The following is a 20038-nucleotide window of genomic DNA, read 5'->3' as shown; positions in this document are numbered from 1 at the left end:
CTTACAGCAGAGATCAGATGAGTCCTTCAGGACTTTAGTGGAGACTGAATAGACTAGCCTAGCTATCAATTTCCCAATAAATTCAGGAGCTGCAACAATAAACCTCCTCTCTCTTCAAAAGCTGCATCACAATGATTCTAAAATGGCTGCTGCCCGGGACCTGGGAGGGTCTGGAAGGGAGTGTCTGCTGCTGATTGGCTGTAATGTGTCTGCAAAACAGTCCGGACACGAGATAGATAGATTTGATAGATAGATATACATAGATTGATAGTTAGATATAATCGATAGAAGATAAATAGATAGATTTGATAGATATATAATTACCCTGACAAAGTATAATAATTAAACATGCGGTTTGGGACCCATGGTAACTAGGTTGTGTTAAGTAGTACTATTCTTAGCACTTTCATCCCTGTAACTCCTCCTATCGGGGGAGGTCTATATGGCCTGCATGATTACCATGACAAAGTATAACAACAAGACACACGGTTTGGGACCCATGGTAACTAGGTTGTGTTAAGTAGTACTTTTCTTAGCAGTTTAATCACTCTTACTCCCCCTTTCGGTGGAGGTCTATATGGCCTGCATGATTACCCTGACAAAGTATAACAACAAAACATGCGGTCTGGGACCCATGGCAACTAGGTTGTGTTAAGTAGTAACAAACTAATGTAAAAGTTTTTTTTTTTTTTTTTAAATAATGTTAAACCAACAGGTATGAGTGGTTGCACAGAGCAATTAATCACAGTATATGCTTGCGGTGGGCTTGGCACACAGGCCTGATGGAAAATTAAATTAGATTAAACTAGCAATTAGCAAACTAATGTAAAAGTTTTTTTTTTTTTTAAATAATGTTAAACCAACAGGTATGAGTGGTTGCACAGAGCAATTAATCACAGTATATGATTGCTGTTGGCCTGGCACAAAAGGCCTGATGGTAAATGAAATTAGATTAAACTTGCAATTAGCAAACTAACGTAAAAGTTTTTTTTATTTTAATTTAAAATAATGTTAAACCACCAGATATGAGTGGTTGCACAGAGCAATTAATAACAGTATATGCTTGCTGTAGGCCTGGCACACAGGCCTGATGGAAAATAAAATTAGATTAAACTTTCAAGTAGAAAACTAATGTAAAAGTTTTTTTTTATTTTTTTTAAAATAATGTTAAACCAACAGGTATGAGTGGTTGCACAGAGCAATTAATCACAGTATATGCTTGCGGTGGGCCTGGCACACAGGCCTGATGGAAAATGAAATTAGATTAAACTTGCAATTAGCAAACTAATGTAAAAGTTTTTTTTATTTTTTTTTAAAATAATGTTAAACCAACAGGTATGAGTGGTTGCACAGAGCAATTAATCACAGTATATGCTTGCGGTGGGCCTGGCACACAGGCCTGATGGAAAATGAAATTAGATTAAACTTGCAATTAGCAAACTAATGTAAAAGTTTTTTTTATTTTTTTTAAAATAATGTTAAACCAACAGGTATGAGTGATTGCACAGAGCAATTAATCACAGTATATGCTTGCTGTTAGCCTGGCACACAGGCCTGATGGTAAATTAAATTAGATTAAACTTGCAATTAGAAAACAAATGTAAAAGTTTTTTTATTTTAATTTAAAATAATGTTAAACCACCAGATATGAGTGGTTGCACAGAGCAATTAATAACAGTATATGCTTGCTGTAGGCCTGGCACACAGGCCTGATGGAAAATAAAATTAGATTAAACTTGCAATTAGCAAACTAATGTAAAAGTTTTTTTTATTTTTTTTAAAATAATGTTAAACCAACAGGTATGAGTGGTTACACAGAGCAATTAATCACAGTATATGCTTGCGGTGGGCCTGGCACACAGGCCTGATGGAAAATGAAATTGGATTAAACTTGCAATTAGCAAACTAATATACATTTTTTTTTTTAAATAATGTTAAACCAACAGGTATGAGTGGTTGCACAGAGCAATTAATCACAGTATATGATTGCTGTTGGCCTGGCACACAGGCCTGATGGTAAATGAAATTAGATTAAACTTGCAATTAGCAAACTAATGTAAAAGTTTTTTTATTTTAATTTAAAATAATGTTAAACCACCAGATATGAGTGGTTGCACAGAGCAATTAATAACAGTATATGCTTGCTGTAGGCCTGGCACACAGGCCTGATGGAAAATAAAATTAGATTAAACTTGCAAGTAGAAAACTAATGTAAAAGATTTTTTTATTTTTTTTTAAATAATGTTAAACCAACAGGTATGAGTGGTTTCACAGAGCAATTAATCACAGTATATGCTTGCGGTGGGCCTGGCACACAGGCCTGATGGAAAATGAAATTAGATTAAACTTGCAATTAGCAAACTAATGTAAAAGTTTTTTTTATTTTTTTTAAATAATGTTAAACCAACAGGTATGAGTGGTTGCACAGAGCAATTAATCACAGTATATGCTTGCGGTGGGCCTGGCACACAGGCCTGATGGAAAATGAAATTAGATTAAACTTGCAATTAGCAAACTAATGTAAAAGTTTTTTTTATTTCTTTTTAAATAATGTTAAACCAACAGGTATGAGTGATTGCACAGAGCAATTAATCACAGTATATGCTTGCTGTTAGCCTGGCACACAGGCCTGATGGTAAAAAAAATTAGATTAAACTTGCAATTAGAAAACTAATGTAAAAGTTTTTTTATTTTAATTTAAAATAATGTTAAACCACCAGATATGAGTGGTTGCACAGAGAAATTAATAACAGTATATGCTTGCGGTGGGCCTGGCACACAGGCCTGATGGAAAATGAAATTGGATTAAACTTGCAATTAGCAAACTAATATACATTTTTTTTTTTTAAATAATGTTAAACCAACAGGTATGAGTGGTTGCACAGAGCAATTAATCACAGTATATGGTTGCTGTAGGCCTGGCACACAGGCCTGATGGAAAATAAAATTAGATTAAACTTGCAATTAGCAAACTAATGTAAAAGTTTTTTTTTTTTAATTTAAAATAATGTTAAAACAACAAGTATTAGTGGTTGCAAGGAGCAATTAATAACAGTATATGCTTGTTGTAGGCCTGGCACACAGGCCTGATGGAAAATAAAATTAGATTAAACTTGCAATTAGCAAACTAATGTAAAAGTTTTTTTTTAAATTTAAAATAATGTTAAACCACCAGATATGAGTGGTGGCAGTGAGCAAGTTGGCACAATATATGCTGTGAGGCTCACACACAGGCTGGTAGCAGGCAGGCAAATGCAAAAAAAAAATGACTGGAGTTCTAGCTCTATGCAAAAAAATAAATAAAAAAAATTTAGCCCTGAAAAGGGCTTTTTGGGGTGCTGTCCTTACAGCAGAGATCAGATGAGTCCTTCAGGACTTTAGTGGAGACTGAATAGACTAGCCTAGCTATCAATTTCCCAATAAATTCAGGAGCTGCAACAATAAACCTCCTCTCTCTTCAAAAGCTGCATCACAATGATTCTAAAATGGCTGCTGCCCGGGACCTGGGAGGGTCTGGAAGGGAGTGTCTGCTGCTGATTGGCTGTAATGTGTCTGCAAAACAGTCCGGACACGAGATAGATAGATTTGATAGATAGATATACATAGATTGATAGTTAGATATAATCGATAGAAGATAAATAGATAGATTTGATAGATATATAATTACCCTGACAAAGTATAATAATTAAACATGCGGTTTGGGACCCATGGTAACTAGGTTGTGTTAAGTAGTACTATTCTTAGCACTTTCATCCCTGTAACTCCTCCTATCGGGGGAGGTCTATATGGCCTGCATGATTACCATGACAAAGTATAACAACAAGACACACGGTTTGGGACCCATGGTAACTAGGTTGTGTTAAGTAGTACTTTTCTTAGCAGTTTAATCACTCTTACTCCCCCTTTCGGTGGAGGTCTATATGGCCTGCATGATTACCCTGACAAAGTATAACAACAAAACATGCGGTCTGGGACCCATGGCAACTAGGTTGTGTTAAGTAGTAACAAACTAATGTAAAAGTTTTTTTTTTTTTTTTTTAAATAATGTTAAACCAACAGGTATGAGTGGTTGCACAGAGCAATTAATCACAGTATATGCTTGCGGTGGGCCTGGCACACAGGCCTGATGGAAAATTAAATTAGATTAAACTAGCAATTAGCAAACTAATGTAAAAGTTTTTTTTTTTTTTTAAATAATGTTAAACCAACAGGTATGAGTGGTTGCACAGAGCAATTAATCACAGTATATGATTGCTGTTGGCCTGGCACAAAAGGCCTGATGGTAAATGAAATTAGATTAAACTTGCAATTAGCAAACTAACGTAAAAGTTTTTTTTATTTTAATTTAAAATAATGTTAAACCACCAGATATGAGTGGTTGCACAGAGCAATTAATAACAGTATATGCTTGCTGTAGGCCTGGCACACAGGCCTGATGGAAAATAAAATTAGATTAAACTTGCAAGTAGAAAACTAATGTAAAAGTTTTTTTTAATTTTTTTTAAAATAATGTTAAACCAACAGGTATGAGTGGTTGCACAGAGCAATTAATCACAGTATATGCTTGCGGTGGGCCTGGCACACAGGCCTGATGGAAAATGAAATTAGATTAAACTTGCAATTAGCAAACTAATGTAAAAGTTTTTTTTATTTTTTTTTAAATAATGTTAAACCAACAGGTATGAGTGGTTGCACAGAGCAATTAATCACAGTATATGCTTGCTGTTAGCCTGGCACACAGGCCTGATGGTAAATTAAATTAGATTAAACTTGCAATTAGAAAACAAATGTAAAAGTTTTTTTATTTTAATTTAAAATAATGTTAAACCACCAGATATGAGTGGTTGCACAGAGCAATTAATAACAGTATATGCTTGCTGTAGGCCTGGCACACAGGCCTGATGGAAAATAAAATTAGATTAAACTTGCAATTAGCAAACTAATGTAAAAGTTTTTTTTATTTTTTTTAAATAATGTTAAACCAACAGGTATGAGTGGTTGCACAGAGCAATTAATCACAGTATATGCTAGCAAACTAATGTAAAAGTTTTTTTTATTTTTTTTTAAATAATGTTAAACCAACAGGTATGAGTGATTGCACAGAGCAATTAATCACAGTATATGCTTGCTGTTAGCCTGGCACACAGGCCTGATGGTAAATTAAATTAGATTAAACTTGCAATTAGAAAACTAATGTAAAAGTTTTTTTTATTTTAATTTAAAATAATGTTAAACCACCAGATATGAGTGGTTGCACAGAGAAATTAATAACAGTATATGCTTGCGGTGGGCCTGGCACACAGGCCTGATGGAAAATGAAATTGGATTAAACTTGCAATTAGCAAACTAATATACATTTTTTTTTTTAAATAATGTTAAACCAACAGGTATGAGTGGTTGCACAGAGCAATTAATCACAGTATATGGTTGCTGTAGGCCTGGCACACAGGCCTGATGGAAAATAAAATTAGATTAAACTTGCAATTAGCAAACTAATGTAAAAGGTTTTTTTTTTTTTAATTTAAAATAATGTTAAAACAACAAGTATTAGTGGTTGCAAGGAGCAATTAATAACAGTATATGCTTGTTGTAGGCCTGGCACACAGGCCTGATGGAAAATAAAATTAGATTAAACTTGCAATTAGCAAACTAATGTAAAAGTTTTTTTTTAAATTTAAAATAATGTTAAACCACCAGATATGAGTGGTGGCAGTGAGCAAGTTGGCACAATATATGCTGTGAGGCTCACACACAGGCTGGTAGCAGGCAGGCAAATGCAAAAAAAAAATGACTGGAGTTCTAGCTCTGTGCAAAAAATAAAATAAAAAAAATTTAGCCCTGAAAAGGGCTTTTTGGGGTGCTGTCCTTACAGCAGAGATCAGATGAGTCCTTCAGGACTTTAGTGGAGACTGAATAGACTAGCCTAGCTATCAATTTCCCAATAAATTCAGGAGCTGCAACAATAAACCTCCTCTCTCTTCAAAAGCTGCATCACAATGATTCTAAAATGGCTGCTGCCCGGGACCTGGGAGGGTCTGGAAGGGAGTGTCTGCTGCTGATTGGCTGTAATGTGTCTGCAAAACAGTCCGGACACGAGATAGATAGATTTGATAGATAGATATACATAGATTGATAGTTAGATATAATCGATAGAAGATAAATAGATAGATTTGATAGATATATAATTACCCTGACAAAGTATAATAATTAAACATGCGGTTTGGGACCCATGGTAACTAGGTTGTGTTAAGTAGTACTATTCTTAGCACTTTCATCCCTGTAACTCCTCCTATCGGGGGAGGTCTATATGGCCTGCATGATTACCATGACAAAGTATAACAACAAGACACACGGTTTGGGACCCATGGTAACTAGGTTGTGTTAAGTAGTACTTTTCTTAGCAGTTTAATCACTCTTACTCCCCCTTTCGGTGGAGGTCTATATGGCCTGCATGATTACCCTGACAAAGTATAACAACAAAACATGCGGTCTGGGACCCATGGCAACTAGGTTGTGTTAAGTAGTAACAAACTAATGTAAAAGTTTTTTTTTTTTTTTTTAAATAATGTTAAACCAACAGGTATGAGTGGTTGCACAGAGCAATTAATCACAGTATATGCTTGCGGTGGGCCTGGCACACAGGCCTGATGGAAAATTAAATTAGATTAAACTAGCAATTAGCAAACTAATGTAAAAGTTTTTTTTTTTAAATAATGTTAAACCAACAGGTATGAGTGGTTGCACAGAGCAATTAATCACAGTATATGATTGCTTTTGGCCTGGCACAAAAGGCCTGATGGTAAATGAAATTAGATTAAACTTGCAATTAGCAAACTAACGTAAAAGTTTTTTTTATTTTAATTTAAAATAATGTTAAACCACCAGATATGAGTGGTTGCACAGAGCAATTAATAACAGTATATGCTTGCTGTAGGCCTGGCACACAGGCCTGATGGAAAATAAAATTAGATTAAACTTTCAAGTAGAAAACTAATGTAAAAGTTTTTTTTTATTTTTTTTAAAATAATGTTAAACCAACAGGTATGAGTGGTTGCACAGAGCAATTAATCACAGTATATGCTTGCGGTGGGCCTGGCACACAGGCCTGATGGAAAATGAAATTAGATTAAACTTGCAATTAGCAAACTAATGTAAAAGTTTTTTTTATTTTTTTTTAAATAATGTTAAACCAACAGGTATGAGTGGTTGCACAGAGCAATTAATCACAGTATATGCTTGCGGTGGGCCTGGCACACAGGCCTGATGGAAAATGAAATTAGATTAAACTTGCAATTAGCAAACTAATGTAAAAGTTTTTTTTATTTTTTTTAAAATAATGTTAAACCAACAGGTATGAGTGATTGCACAGAGCAATTAATCACAGTATATGCTTGCTGTTGGCCTGGCACACAGGCCTGATGGTAAATTAAATTAGATTAAACTTGCAATTAGAAAACAAATGTAAAAGTTTTTTTATTTTAATTTAAAATAATGTTAAACCACCAGATATGAGTGGTTGCACAGAGCAATTAATAACAGTATATGCTTGCTGTAGGCCTGGCACACAGGCCTGATGGAAAATAAAATTAGATTAAACTTGCAATTAGCAAACTAATGTAAAAGTTTTTTTTATTTTTTTTAAATAATGTTAAACCAACAGGTATGAGTGGTTGCACAGAGCAATTAATCACAGTATATGCTAGCAAACTAATGTAAAAGTTTTTTTTATTTTTTTTTAAATAATGTTAAACCAACAGGTATGAGTGATTGCACAGAGCAATTAATCACAGTATATGCTTGCTGTTAGCCTGGCACACAGGCCTGATGGTAAATTAAATTAGATTAAACTTGCAATTAGAAAACTAATGTAAAAGTTTTTTTTATTTTAATTTAAAATAATGTTAAACCACCAGATATGAGTGGTTGCACAGAGAAATTAATAACAGTATATGCTTGCGGTGGGCCTGGCACACAGGCCTGATGGAAAATGAAATTGGATTAAACTTGCAATTAGCAAACTAATATACATTTTTTTTTTTTAAATAATGTTAAACCAACAGGTATGAGTGGTTGCACAGAGCAATTAATCACAGTATATGGTTGCTGTAGGCCTGGCACACAGGCCTGATGGAAAATAAAATTAGATTAAACTTGCAATTAGCAAACTAATGTAAAAGGTTTTTTTTTTTTAATTTAAAATAATGTTAAAACAACAAGTATTAGTGGTTGCAAGGAGCAATTAATAACAGTATATGCTTGTTGTAGGCCTGGCACACAGGCCTGATGGAAAATAAAATTAGATTAAACTTGCAATTAGCAAACTAATGTAAAAGTTTTTTTTTAAATTTAAAATAATGTTAAACCACCAGATATGAGTGGTGGCAGTGAGCAAGTTGGCACAATATATGCTGTGAGGCTCACACACAGGCTGGTAGCAGGCAGGCAAATGCAAAAAAAAAATGACTGGAGTTCTAGCTCTATGCAAAAAAATAAATAAAAAAAATTTAGCCCTGAAAAGGGCTTTTTGGGGTGCTGTCCTTACAGCAGAGATCAGATGAGTCCTTCAGGACTTTAGTGGAGACTGAATAGACTAGCCTAGCTATCAATTTCCCAATAAATTCAGGAGCTGCAACAATAAACCTCCTCTCTCTTCAAAAGCTGCATCACAATGATTCTAAAATGGCTGCTGCCCGGGACCTGGGAGGGTCTGGAAGGGAGTGTCTGCTGCTGATTGGCTGTAATGTGTCTGCAAAACAGTCCGGACACGAGATAGATAGATTTGATAGATAGATATACATAGATTGATAGTTAGATATAATCGATAGAAGATAAATAGATAGATTTGATAGATATATAATTACCCTGACAAAGTATAATAATTAAACATGCGGTTTGGGACCCATGGTAACTAGGTTGTGTTAAGTAGTACTATTCTTAGCACTTTCATCCCTGTAACTCCTCCTATCGGGGGAGGTCTATATGGCCTGCATGATTACCATGACAAAGTATAACAACAAGACACACGGTTTGGGACCCATGGTAACTAGGTTGTGTTAAGTAGTACTTTTCTTAGCAGTTTAATCACTCTTACTCCCCCTTTCGGTGGAGGTCTATATGGCCTGCATGATTACCCTGACAAAGTATAACAACAAAACATGCGGTCTGGGACCCATGGCAACTAGGTTGTGTTAAGTAGTAACAAACTAATGTAAAAGTTTTTTTTTTTTTTTTTTAAATAATGTTAAACCAACAGGTATGAGTGGTTGCACAGAGCAATTAATCACAGTATATGCTTGCGGTGGGCCTGGCACACAGGCCTGATGGAAAATTAAATTAGATTAAACTAGCAATTAGCAAACTAATGTAAAAGTTTTTTTTTTTTTTAAATAATGTTAAACCAACAGGTATGAGTGGTTGCACAGAGCAATTAATCACAGTATATGATTGCTGTTGGCCTGGCACAAAAGGCCTGATGGTAAATGAAATTAGATTAAACTTGCAATTAGCAAACTAACGTAAAAGTTTTTTTTATTTTAATTTAAAATAATGTTAAACCACCAGATATGAGTGGTTGCACAGAGCAATTAATAACAGTATATGCTTGCTGTAGGCCTGGCACACAGGCCTGATGGAAAATAAAATTAGATTAAACTTGCAAGTAGAAAACTAATGTAAAAGTTTTTTTTTATTTTTTTTAAAATAATGTTAAACCAACAGGTATGAGTGGTTGCACAGAGCAATTAATCACAGTATATGCTTGCGGTGGGCCTGGCACACAGGCCTGATGGAAAATGAAATTAGATTAAACTTGCAATTAGCAAACTAATGTAAAAGTTTTTTTTATTTTTTTTTAAATAATGTTAAACCAACAGGTATGAGTGGTTGCACAGAGCAATTAATCACAGTATATGCTTGCGGTGGGCCTGGCACACAGGCCTGATGGAAAATGAAATTAGATTAAACTTGCAATTAGCAAACTAATGTAAAAGTTTTTTTTATTTTTTTTAAAATAATGTTAAACCAACAGGTATGAGTGATTGCACAGAGCAATTAATCACAGTATATGCTTGCTGTTAGCCTGGCACACAGGCCTGATGGTAAATTAAATTAGATTAAACTTGCAATTAGAAAACAAATGTAAAAGTTTTTTTATTTTAATTTAAAATAATGTTAAACCACCAGATATGAGTGGTTGCACAGAGCAATTAATAACAGTATATGCTTGCTGTAGGCCTGGCACACAGGCCTGATGGAAAATAAAATTAGATTAAACTTGCAATTAGCAAACTAATGTAAAAGTTTTTTTTATTTTTTTTAAATAATGTTAAACCAACAGGTATGAGTGGTTGCACAGAGCAATTAATCACAGTATATGCTAGCAAACTAATGTAAAAGTTTTTTTTATTTTTTTTTAAATAATGTTAAACCAACAGGTATGAGTGATTGCACAGAGCAATTAATCACAGTATATGCTTGCTGTTAGCCTGGCACACAGGCCTGATGGTAAATTAAATTAGATTAAACTTGCAATTAGAAAACTAATGTAAAAGTTTTTTTTATTTTAATTTAAAATAATGTTAAACCACCAGATATGAGTGGTTGCACAGAGAAATTAATAACAGTATATGCTTGCGGTGGGCCTGGCACACAGGCCTGATGGAAAATGAAATTGGATTAAACTTGCAATTAGCAAACTAATATACATTTTTTTTTTTTAAATAATGTTAAACCAACAGGTATGAGTGGTTGCACAGAGCAATTAATCACAGTATATGGTTGCTGTAGGCCTGGCACACAGGCCTGATGGAAAATAAAATTAGATTAAACTTGCAATTAGCAAACTAATGTAAAAGGTTTTTTTTTTTTAATTTAAAATAATGTTAAAACAACAAGTATTAGTGATTGCAAGGAGCAATTAATAACAGTATATGCTTGTTGTAGGCCTGGCACACAGGCCTGATGGAAAATAAAATTAGATTAAACTTGCAATTAGCAAACTAATGTAAAAGGTTTTTTTTAAATTTAAAATAATGTTAAACCACCAGATATGAGTGGTGGCAGTGAGCAAGTTGGCACAATATATGCTGTGAGGCTCACACACAGGCTGGTAGCAGGCAGGCAAATGCAAAAAAAAAAATGACTGGAGTTCTAGCTCTATGCAAAAAAATAAATAAAAAAAATTTAGCCCTGAAAAGGGCTTTTTGGGGTGCTGTCCTTACAGCAGAGATCAGATGAGTCCTTCAGGACTTTAGTGGAGACTGAATAGACTAGCCTAGCTATCAATTTCCCAATAAATTCAGGAGCTGCAACAATAAACCTCCTCTCTCTTCAAAAGCTGCATCACAATGATTCTAAAATGGCTGCTGCCCGGGACCTGGGAGGGTCTGGAAGGGAGTGTCTGCTGCTGATTGGCTGTAATGTGTCTGCAGACTGTGAGATATAGGGTCAAAGTTTACTCAATGATGACAAATAGGGGGCGGATCGAACATCGCATATGTTCGCCCGCGGCGGCGAACGCGAACAAGCTATGTTCGCAGGGAACCGTTCGCTGGCGAACAGTTCGGGACATCACTAGTTATTAATAGCAGTTTTTAGTTTTAAGTGATAATTGTTGTATGCAAATATAAAAACTGTCCACCTGTTGCGGCATATACATATATTGTTTTTGCAAGTGAACTAATTAAGGCCTAGATTTAGAGTTGGGCGGTAGCCGTCAAAACCAGCGTTAGAGGGTCCTAACGCTGGTTATTACCGCCCGCTGGTATTTGGAGTCAGTCAGGAAAGGGTCTAACGCTCACTTTGCAGCCGCAACTTTTCCATACCGCAGATCCTCCTACACCATTTGCGTATCCTATCTTTTCAATGGGATCTTTCTAACGCCGGTATTTAGAGTCTTGGCTGAAGTGAGCGTTAGAAATCTAACGACAAAACTCCAGCCGCAGAAAAAAGTCAGTAGTTAAGAGCTTTCTGGGCTAACGCCGGTTTATAAAGCTCTTAACTACTGTGCTCTAAAGTACACTAACACCCATAAACTACCTATGTACCCCTAAACCGAGGTCCCCCCACATCGCTGCCACTCTATTAAAATGTTTTAACCCCTAATCTGCCGCTCCGTATACCGCCGCCAGCTACGTTATCCCTATGTACCCCTAATCTGCTGCCCCTAACATCACCAACCCCTATATTATATTTATTAACCCCTAATCTGCCGCCCCCGCTATCGCTGACACCTGCATATTTTTTTTAACCCCTAATCTGCCGCTCCGTACACCGCCGCCAGCTACATTATCCCTATGTACCCCTAATCTGCTGCCCCTAACACAGCCGACCCCTATATTATATTTATTAACCCCTAATTTGCCGCCCCCAACGTCGCCTCCATCTACCTACAATTATTAACCCCTAATCTGCTGACCGGATCTCACCGCTACTATAATAAATGTATTAACCCCTAAAGCTAAGTCTAACCCTAACACCCACCTAAGTTAAATATAATTTAAATCTAATGAAATAAATTAACTCTTATTAAATAAATTATTCCTATTTAAAGCTAAATACTTACCTGTAAAATAAACCCTAATATAGCTAAAATATAAATAATAATTATATTGTAGCTATTTTAGGATTAATATTTATTTTACAGGCAACTTTGTAATTATTTTAACCAGGTACAATAGCTATTAAATAGTTAATAACTATTAAATAGTTACCTAGTTAAAATAATTACAAAATTACCTGTAAAATAAATCCTAACCTATGTTACAATTAAACCTAACACTACACTATCAATAAATTAATTAAATACAATACCTACAATTATCTACAATTAAACCTAACACTACACTATCAATAAATAAATTAAATAAACTACCTACAATTATCTACAATTAAACCTAACACTACACTATCAATAAATAAATTAAATAAAATACTGTCATGCACAGCTAAGAAAGAAAAAAATGTGTGCAGCTTAGTTATTTGGACCACAACTGCTGGGAATGAAAAAAACAATAAAAATTGTATGGTTGTTTGCAACAGAGTGATAAGGTAAAACAAAGATTAGGAATTAGGCAGCTATGTAAAACCTTATTCCTTATTGCAATGTTTTAATATACAGGCAGTAATTGAGCATATTCCCTATGGCTGCCACATGTGTCTGGGTAGTCACTGTGAGAAAGTAAATGCAGCAGGGATATGCACATATAAACCTGAGATTTTACCATTAATGAGGGAAAAAATAAATAAGCAAGGAAAAAATGGTACTATGATCATAGAAAAAAAATAAGCAATTGCTATTGTGTACAGAGTTATGGTAAAACAGCAGGATATGAGGGAATGAAAATAAAAGTCACAGAAAAATAACAGCAGCAACTGAGATACTAATCTTAGAGTATAGCAGCAAAGTAAAATACAGAGACTGGCTTACCCCTAACAGGACTGTTATAATGATAGTTGCAAACACCGGGTTGTAATGGCGACTTGCCAGAGGGAGCAGGGAGGCTCAGTAGCAGCTGGCTGATGACGTCACAGCATGAGGAAGTGGAGCTCAGTGAAAATTGAATCCCAAGGCCGGTGAGCTGCAGGGGAAACTGAGTTAGAGGTAAAGGTATGAATGAGGCTTTTGAAATAGCTGAATCTTCTTGAGGGAGAAGCAGGCAGGAAGGAGAGATGACAACAAAAATCCAGCTAGCAGGTGTAGAGGAATCCAACAAACAGAAGTAGTAAGGTAAATCTTACAGAGAGCAGGCTCAGGTTAAGGTTTAAGACAAACTTCAATACTAAGCAATGTGAAAATGCTGGGAGGGGCCTTAAATAGGTTGATGTTAATGAGAGCAGGATGCTTTAAAGGGACAGTGCAGAGAAATAAGTAACCATTATCCTGACAGAATCCCCCCTCCAAGGAGCCACTCCAGAGGCTCAAGGCCCAGGACGATCCGGATGTCTTTGGTGGAAATGAGATATCAAACGAGGAGCGGATATGTTGGTAGCTGGTTCCCAGGAATCATCATCTGTAGAGAAACCCTTCCAACGAACAAGATATTCAATACGTCCCCTACGGAAACGGGAATCCAGGATTGAGTGAACTTCATACTCCATTTCAGGGTCGAGAGAAATAGGTGGAAGAGACGTTTGTAAAGAGAAATCCCTGAGATCCTTATAGGGTTTGAGAAGGGATACATGGAATGTGGGATGAACTCTTAAATTATCGGGTAATTTAAGCCGGACAGCATTGGCATTAATGACAAGTTCAACAGGGTATGGACCAATGAACAAAGGAGAAAGTTTTTTCGAAGGGGTTTTCAAACTTAGGTGTTTGGTGGATAGCCAGACTAGATCACCTTTGGTGTAGACAGGAGGTGGAGTTCTGCGGCGATCATAATACTGTTTCTGGAGTTGTTTTGCTGCTATGATGTTGGACTCGATGGTTTTAAAGTTGGAAGAGATGGAATTAGACAAATCTGATATACTAGATACTGGAACAGTAAAAGATGGTAGGATGTGAAACTTGGGGTGAAAACCGTAGTTTGCGAAGAAGGGAGTTTGACCAGTAGTGGAATGAATAGTGTTGTTGTAACAAAATTCAGCGTAATGCAGGAAGTCACTCCAAAGATGTTGTTGATAGGAACAGAAGAGTCTTAAAAATTGTTCCAACCACTGGTTACAACGTTCAGTTTGACCATTACATTGCGGGTGGTAAGCAGTAGTCAACTTTCTCTCAACAGATAAAGTTTTACAGAAATGGTACCATAGTCTGCTAGAAAATTGACTGCCACGATCACTGAGGATTGAAGTGGGAAGTCCATGATACTTAACAATATGTTTTAGAAGCAAATGTACTGTCTCCAAAGCGGTAGGAAGTTTGGAGAAGGGGATGAAATGGCACATCTTCGTGAAGAGATCTACAACGACAAGGATGGTGGTATTCTTTGAAGAGACTGGCAAATCTACAATAAAGTCTAAAGCAATCTCAGACCATGGATTCTTTGGAGTAGGCAAAGGCAAAAGCAACCCATAGGGAGAGTGTTTATCCCTTTTTGAAATGGTACAATTAAGACAAGAGTTTATATAGTCCTTAACTTGAGTTGCCATATGAGGCCACCAGTAATCTCTTTTTACTAGATCCAGAGTTTTATGGATACCTGGATGACCAGCTAGAGGTGAATCATGTACAGATTGAAGGAGAATGAGTCTGAGGGAAGGTGGAACATATATCTTTGAATCATGAGAATAAAGTCCTTGAGTATTAAGTTGAAGAAGGTGTAATGGCTTTGTAGAGTCGGCCAACTGTTCCTTTTTAAGGTTAGATGAGACTTCAAGAGTAAAAGAAATGAAGTTTTCTTTTGGTATGATGGATTGGTCAATCGTTTGATGTGGAAGATTTGTGGGTAACCGGGATAGTGCGTCGGCTTTTTGGTTCTTTCCAGCAGGATGGTATGTGATGAGGAAATTAAAACGAGAGAAAAAGAGATTCCAGCGAACCTGTCTTGCTGACAAGGTTCTAGTGGCCTTCAAGTACTGCAGGTTCCTATGATCTGTATAGATGAGTGTAGGAATGGAAGTACCTTCAAGGAGGTGTCGCCAGTGTTCCAGGGAGAGTTTTATGGCTAAGAGTTCTTTGTCACCAATAGGATAGTTTTGTTCCGCACTATTCAAAGTCTTGGAGTAAAAAGCCACAGGATGTAAAGGTTTTGACAGGTTTTCTCTTTGAGAGAGAACAGCGCCAATAGCAGAATTTGAGGCGTCCACCTCAAGAACAAATTGTAGATTAGGGTCAGGAAAACGGAGTATTGGTGCTGAAGTGAACTTTTGTTTGAACAAATCAAAAGCGGATTGTGCTTCTTTAGTCCACGTGAAATGTGAATTATTTTTTGTTAGAACAGTTAAAGGAAGAGCAAGTTTGGAGAAATTTTTAATAAATTTGCGGTAGAAATTCGCAAAACCCATGAAGGACTGAACTTGACGTTTAGTTGTTGGTATGGGCCAATTTAAAACTGCATCAACCTTTTTTTGTTCCATATGGATACCTGAAGGAGAAATTTCATATCCCAGAAAGGATATGGTCTGTGAATTGAACAGGCATTTCTCAGCCTTAGCATACAAGTGGTTACCTCTGAGCCTTGATAAAACTTGTCTAACATGGGAAATGTGTTCCTGATAGGTCTTGGAATAAATTAAAATATCATCCAGATAGATGACAATAAAGACATCTAATATGTCCCTAAAAATGTCATTAATTAAGTGCTGGAAAGTTGCGGGCGCGTTGCAGAGCCCAAAAGGCATCACGACGTATTCGAACAATCCGTATCTTGTTCGAAACGCCGTGAGCCACTCATCTCCAGATCTAATTCGGATGAGATTATAGGCTCCTCTTAAGTCCAATTTTGTGAAAAATTTTGCTCCCTCCAACCTTTCAATTAACTCCGGGATGAGGGGTAAAGGATATCTGTTTTTTACTGTAATTTTATTTAGTTGTCTGTAGTCTACGATTGGCCTTAATGAGCCATCCTTATTTTTAACAAAAAAAATCCCAGCACTAGCTGGGGAGGTGGAGGGACGGATGAAACCTTTCTTTAGATTTTCATCTAAGTAAGATTTAAGGTGTATTAACTCTGGGTTTGAGAGTGGGTAAATATGACCCGTGGGGATCTCAGAGCCAGGTATGATCTCAATAGGACAATCATACTTCCTGTGAGGAGGAAGATTGTCGCACTGGGTTTTGCTGAATACATCTGCATAATCCTTATAAACCTCAGGAATTTGAATTGTCTCATTGGATTCAGTGGTTTGCAAAATAGTAGCTGGGAAACAAGTAGTTGAGCAGAATGTAGAATTAAATGTGACTGTTGAGGTAGACCAATTTACTTCAGGATTATGAATTCGGAGCCAGTTTATACCGAGAACTATGGGTGAAATAGGGGATGATATTACATCAAATGACAAATACTCCCTATGGTGGTCTTGGGTAACAACAAGTAAGGGTATTGTTTGATATTTAACTGGACCTGATGTAATTGGATTACCATCTATTCCACGTAATAACACAGGAGACCTTTTTTGCACAAGTGGAATTTTATTGAATTTAGTGAATACAGTATCTATGTAAGATGCTGTAGCTCCTGAGTCAATAATCGCGGGAGCGTTGATTCGATGTGACTCCCACTGTAAAAGAAGAGATAAATTTAGGTAAGGGAGAGCATGATCCTGAGTGGTACAACAAAAAGGTTCTTTATACATCTTACCCTTGTTTTGTTTCAGGAGGGAAGGACAGTCCCTGACAGTGTGTTTGTCTGAAGCACAGTATAAACAGAGGTTATTAACCCTTCGTCGGATCTTCTCCTCAGGGGTTAATGGTCCCTTTATAAAACCTATATCCATAGGTTCAGCAGTTGATTTGCTGGGGCTGGGTGTATTTTGTTTCTTTGCAGGATATTCATGAAATGATCTCTCCTGCTGTCTCTCTCTCAGTCTTCTGTCTATAGTTATGCTAAGTGACATTAAAGCCTCAAGAGTATGTGGTAGTTCAGATCTAGACAACTCATCCTTAATTCCTTCTGAAAGGCCTAATCTAAACTGATTTCTCAGTGAAAGGTCATTCCATTGAGTGTCTTTCGCCCATTTTTTAAATTCGGCAATGTAATCTTCAACTACTCTTTTCTTTTGTTTCAAGCCTCGCATTGCAGTTTCAGCAGTAAGCTGTTTATATGGATCCTCATATAGCTGACCCATAGCAGAAAAAAAACTTTCCAACGAATTAAGTATATCATCGTTATTCTCGAAGTAAGTGTTGGCCCATGTGCGGGGCTCACCTCTCAAATAGGATATAACTGTGAGTACCCTTGCTCTATCAGTGGGATAGGTATGAGGTTTAAGGGAGAACATAAGCAAACAAGCATTCTTGAAATCTCTATACTCAGATCTCTCACCACTAAATTTTTCTGGTGTACTAACCTGTGGTTCTAATATAGGTACTCTCTTATCAACCACATCCCTGATATAAGCTTTTAAAGTATCATTTTCTGTTTTCAGAGAATTAACAGCTTCAGTTAATAAATCAACCCTCTGTGTGATATTTTGCACATGTGCGTTCATTCCAGCTGGGTCCATAGTTTGGGCTTAGTATTATGTCATGCACAGCTAAGAAAGAAAAAAATGTGTGCAGCTTAGTTATTTGGACCACAACTGCTGGGAATGAAAAAAACAATAAAAATTGTATGGTTGTTTGCAACAGAGTGATAAGGTAAAACAAAGATTAGGAATTAGGCAGCTATGTAAAACCTTATTCCTTATTGCAATGTTTTAATATACAGGCAGTAATTGAGCATATTCCCTATGGCTGCCACATGTGTCTGGGTAGTCACTGTGAGAAAGTAAATGCAGCAGGGATATGCACATATAAACCTGAGATTTTACCATTAATGAGGGAAAAAATAAATAAGCAAGGAAAAAATGGTACTATGATCATAGAAAAAAAATAAGCAATTGCTATTGTGTACAGAGTTATGGTAAAACAGCAGGATATGAGGGAATGAAAATAAAAGTCACAGAAAAATAACAGCAGCAACTGAGATACTAATCTTAGAGTATAGCAGCAAAGTAAAATACAGAGACTGGCTTACCCCTAACAGGACTGTTATAATGATAGTTGCAAACACCGGGTTGTAATGGCGACTTGCCAGAGGGAGCAGGGAGGCTCAGTAGCAGCTGGCTGATGACGTCACAGCATGAGGAAGTGGAGCTCAGTGAAAATTGAATCCCAAGGCCGGTGAGCTGCAGGGGAAACTGAGTTAGAGGTAAAGGTATGAATGAGGCTTTTGAAATAGCTGAATCTTCTTGAGGGAGAAGCAGGCAGGAAGGAGAGATGACAACAAAAATCCAGCTAGCAGGTGTAGAGGAATCCAACAAACAGAAGTAGTAAGGTAAATCTTACAGAGAGCAGGCTCAGGTTAAGGTTTAAGACAAACTTCAATACTAAGCAATGTGAAAATGCTGGGAGGGGCCTTAAATAGGTTGATGTTAATGAGAGCAGGATGCTTTAAAGGGACAGTGCAGAGAAATAAGTAACCATTATCCTGACAAATACCTACAAATAAATACAATGAAATAAACTAACTATAGTACAAAAAATAAAAAAAGCTAAGTTACAAAAAATAAAAAAATATTTACAAACATTTGAAAAATATTACAACAATTTTAAACTAATTACACCTACTCTAAGCCCCCTAATAAAATAGCAAAGACCCCCAAAATAAAAAAATGCCCTACCCTATTCTAAATTAAAAAAGTTCAAAGCTCTTTTACCTTACCAGCCCTGAAAAGGGCCCTTTGCAGGGCATGCCCCAAAGAATTCAGCTCTTTTGCCTGTAAAAAAAACACATACAATGCCCCCCCAACATTACAACCCACCACCCATATACCCCTAATTTAACCCAAACCCCCCTTAAATAAACCTAACACTAAGCCCCTGAAGATCTTCCTACCTTATCTTCACCTCGCCGGGTATCACACCGATCCGTCCTGGCTCCGATGTCTTGATCCAAGCCCAAGCGGGTGGCTGAAGATGTCCATGATCCGGCTGAAGTCTTCATCCAAGCGGGAGCTGAAGAGGTCCATGATCCAGCTGAAGTCTTCTATCAACGGCATCTTCAATCTTCTTTCTTCCGGAGCCATCATCTTCCAGCCGACGCGGATCCAACCTCTTCTACCGACGCCTACTCGCCGAATGACGGTTCCTTTAAATGACGTCATCCAAGATGGCGTCCGTCGAATTCCGATTGGCTGATAGGATTCTATCAGCCAATCGGAATTAAGGTAGGAAATCAGCCAATCAGAATCAAGTTCAATCCGATTGGCTGATCCGATCAGCCAATCAGATTGAGATCACATTCTATTGGCTGATCGGAACAGTCATTTAAAGGAACCGTCATTCGGCGAGTAGGAGTCGGTAGAAGAGGTTGGATTCGCGTTGGCTGGAAGATGATGGCTCCGGAAGAAAGAAGATGCCGTTGATAGAAGACTTCAGCCGGATCATGGACCTCTT

General features: G+C 36.7%; 1 protein-coding gene across 2 annotated transcripts in view; it reads right to left on the bottom strand.

Moving 5' to 3' along the window:
- Positions 1-13759, bottom strand: part of LOC128638175 (zonadhesin-like) — a 32159-nt gene extending 18400 nt beyond the window's left edge. For both annotated transcript variants that reach the window (XM_053690040.1, XM_053690039.1), the window contains exon 1: positions 13427-13759. The gene's annotated coding sequence lies outside the window, so the exon portion shown is untranslated. The remainder of the gene's footprint in view (positions 1-13426) is intronic.
- Positions 13760-20038: the final 6279 nt, after the last annotated feature.

Source organism: Bombina bombina, chromosome 8 (genome assembly GCF_027579735.1).
Source record: "Bombina bombina isolate aBomBom1 chromosome 8, aBomBom1.pri, whole genome shotgun sequence".
Classification (NCBI taxonomy): Eukaryota; Metazoa; Chordata; class Amphibia; order Anura; family Bombinatoridae; genus Bombina; species Bombina bombina.
Note: the sequence above shows the minus strand (reverse complement) of the source record. Positions and strands in the feature narration are given on the sequence as shown.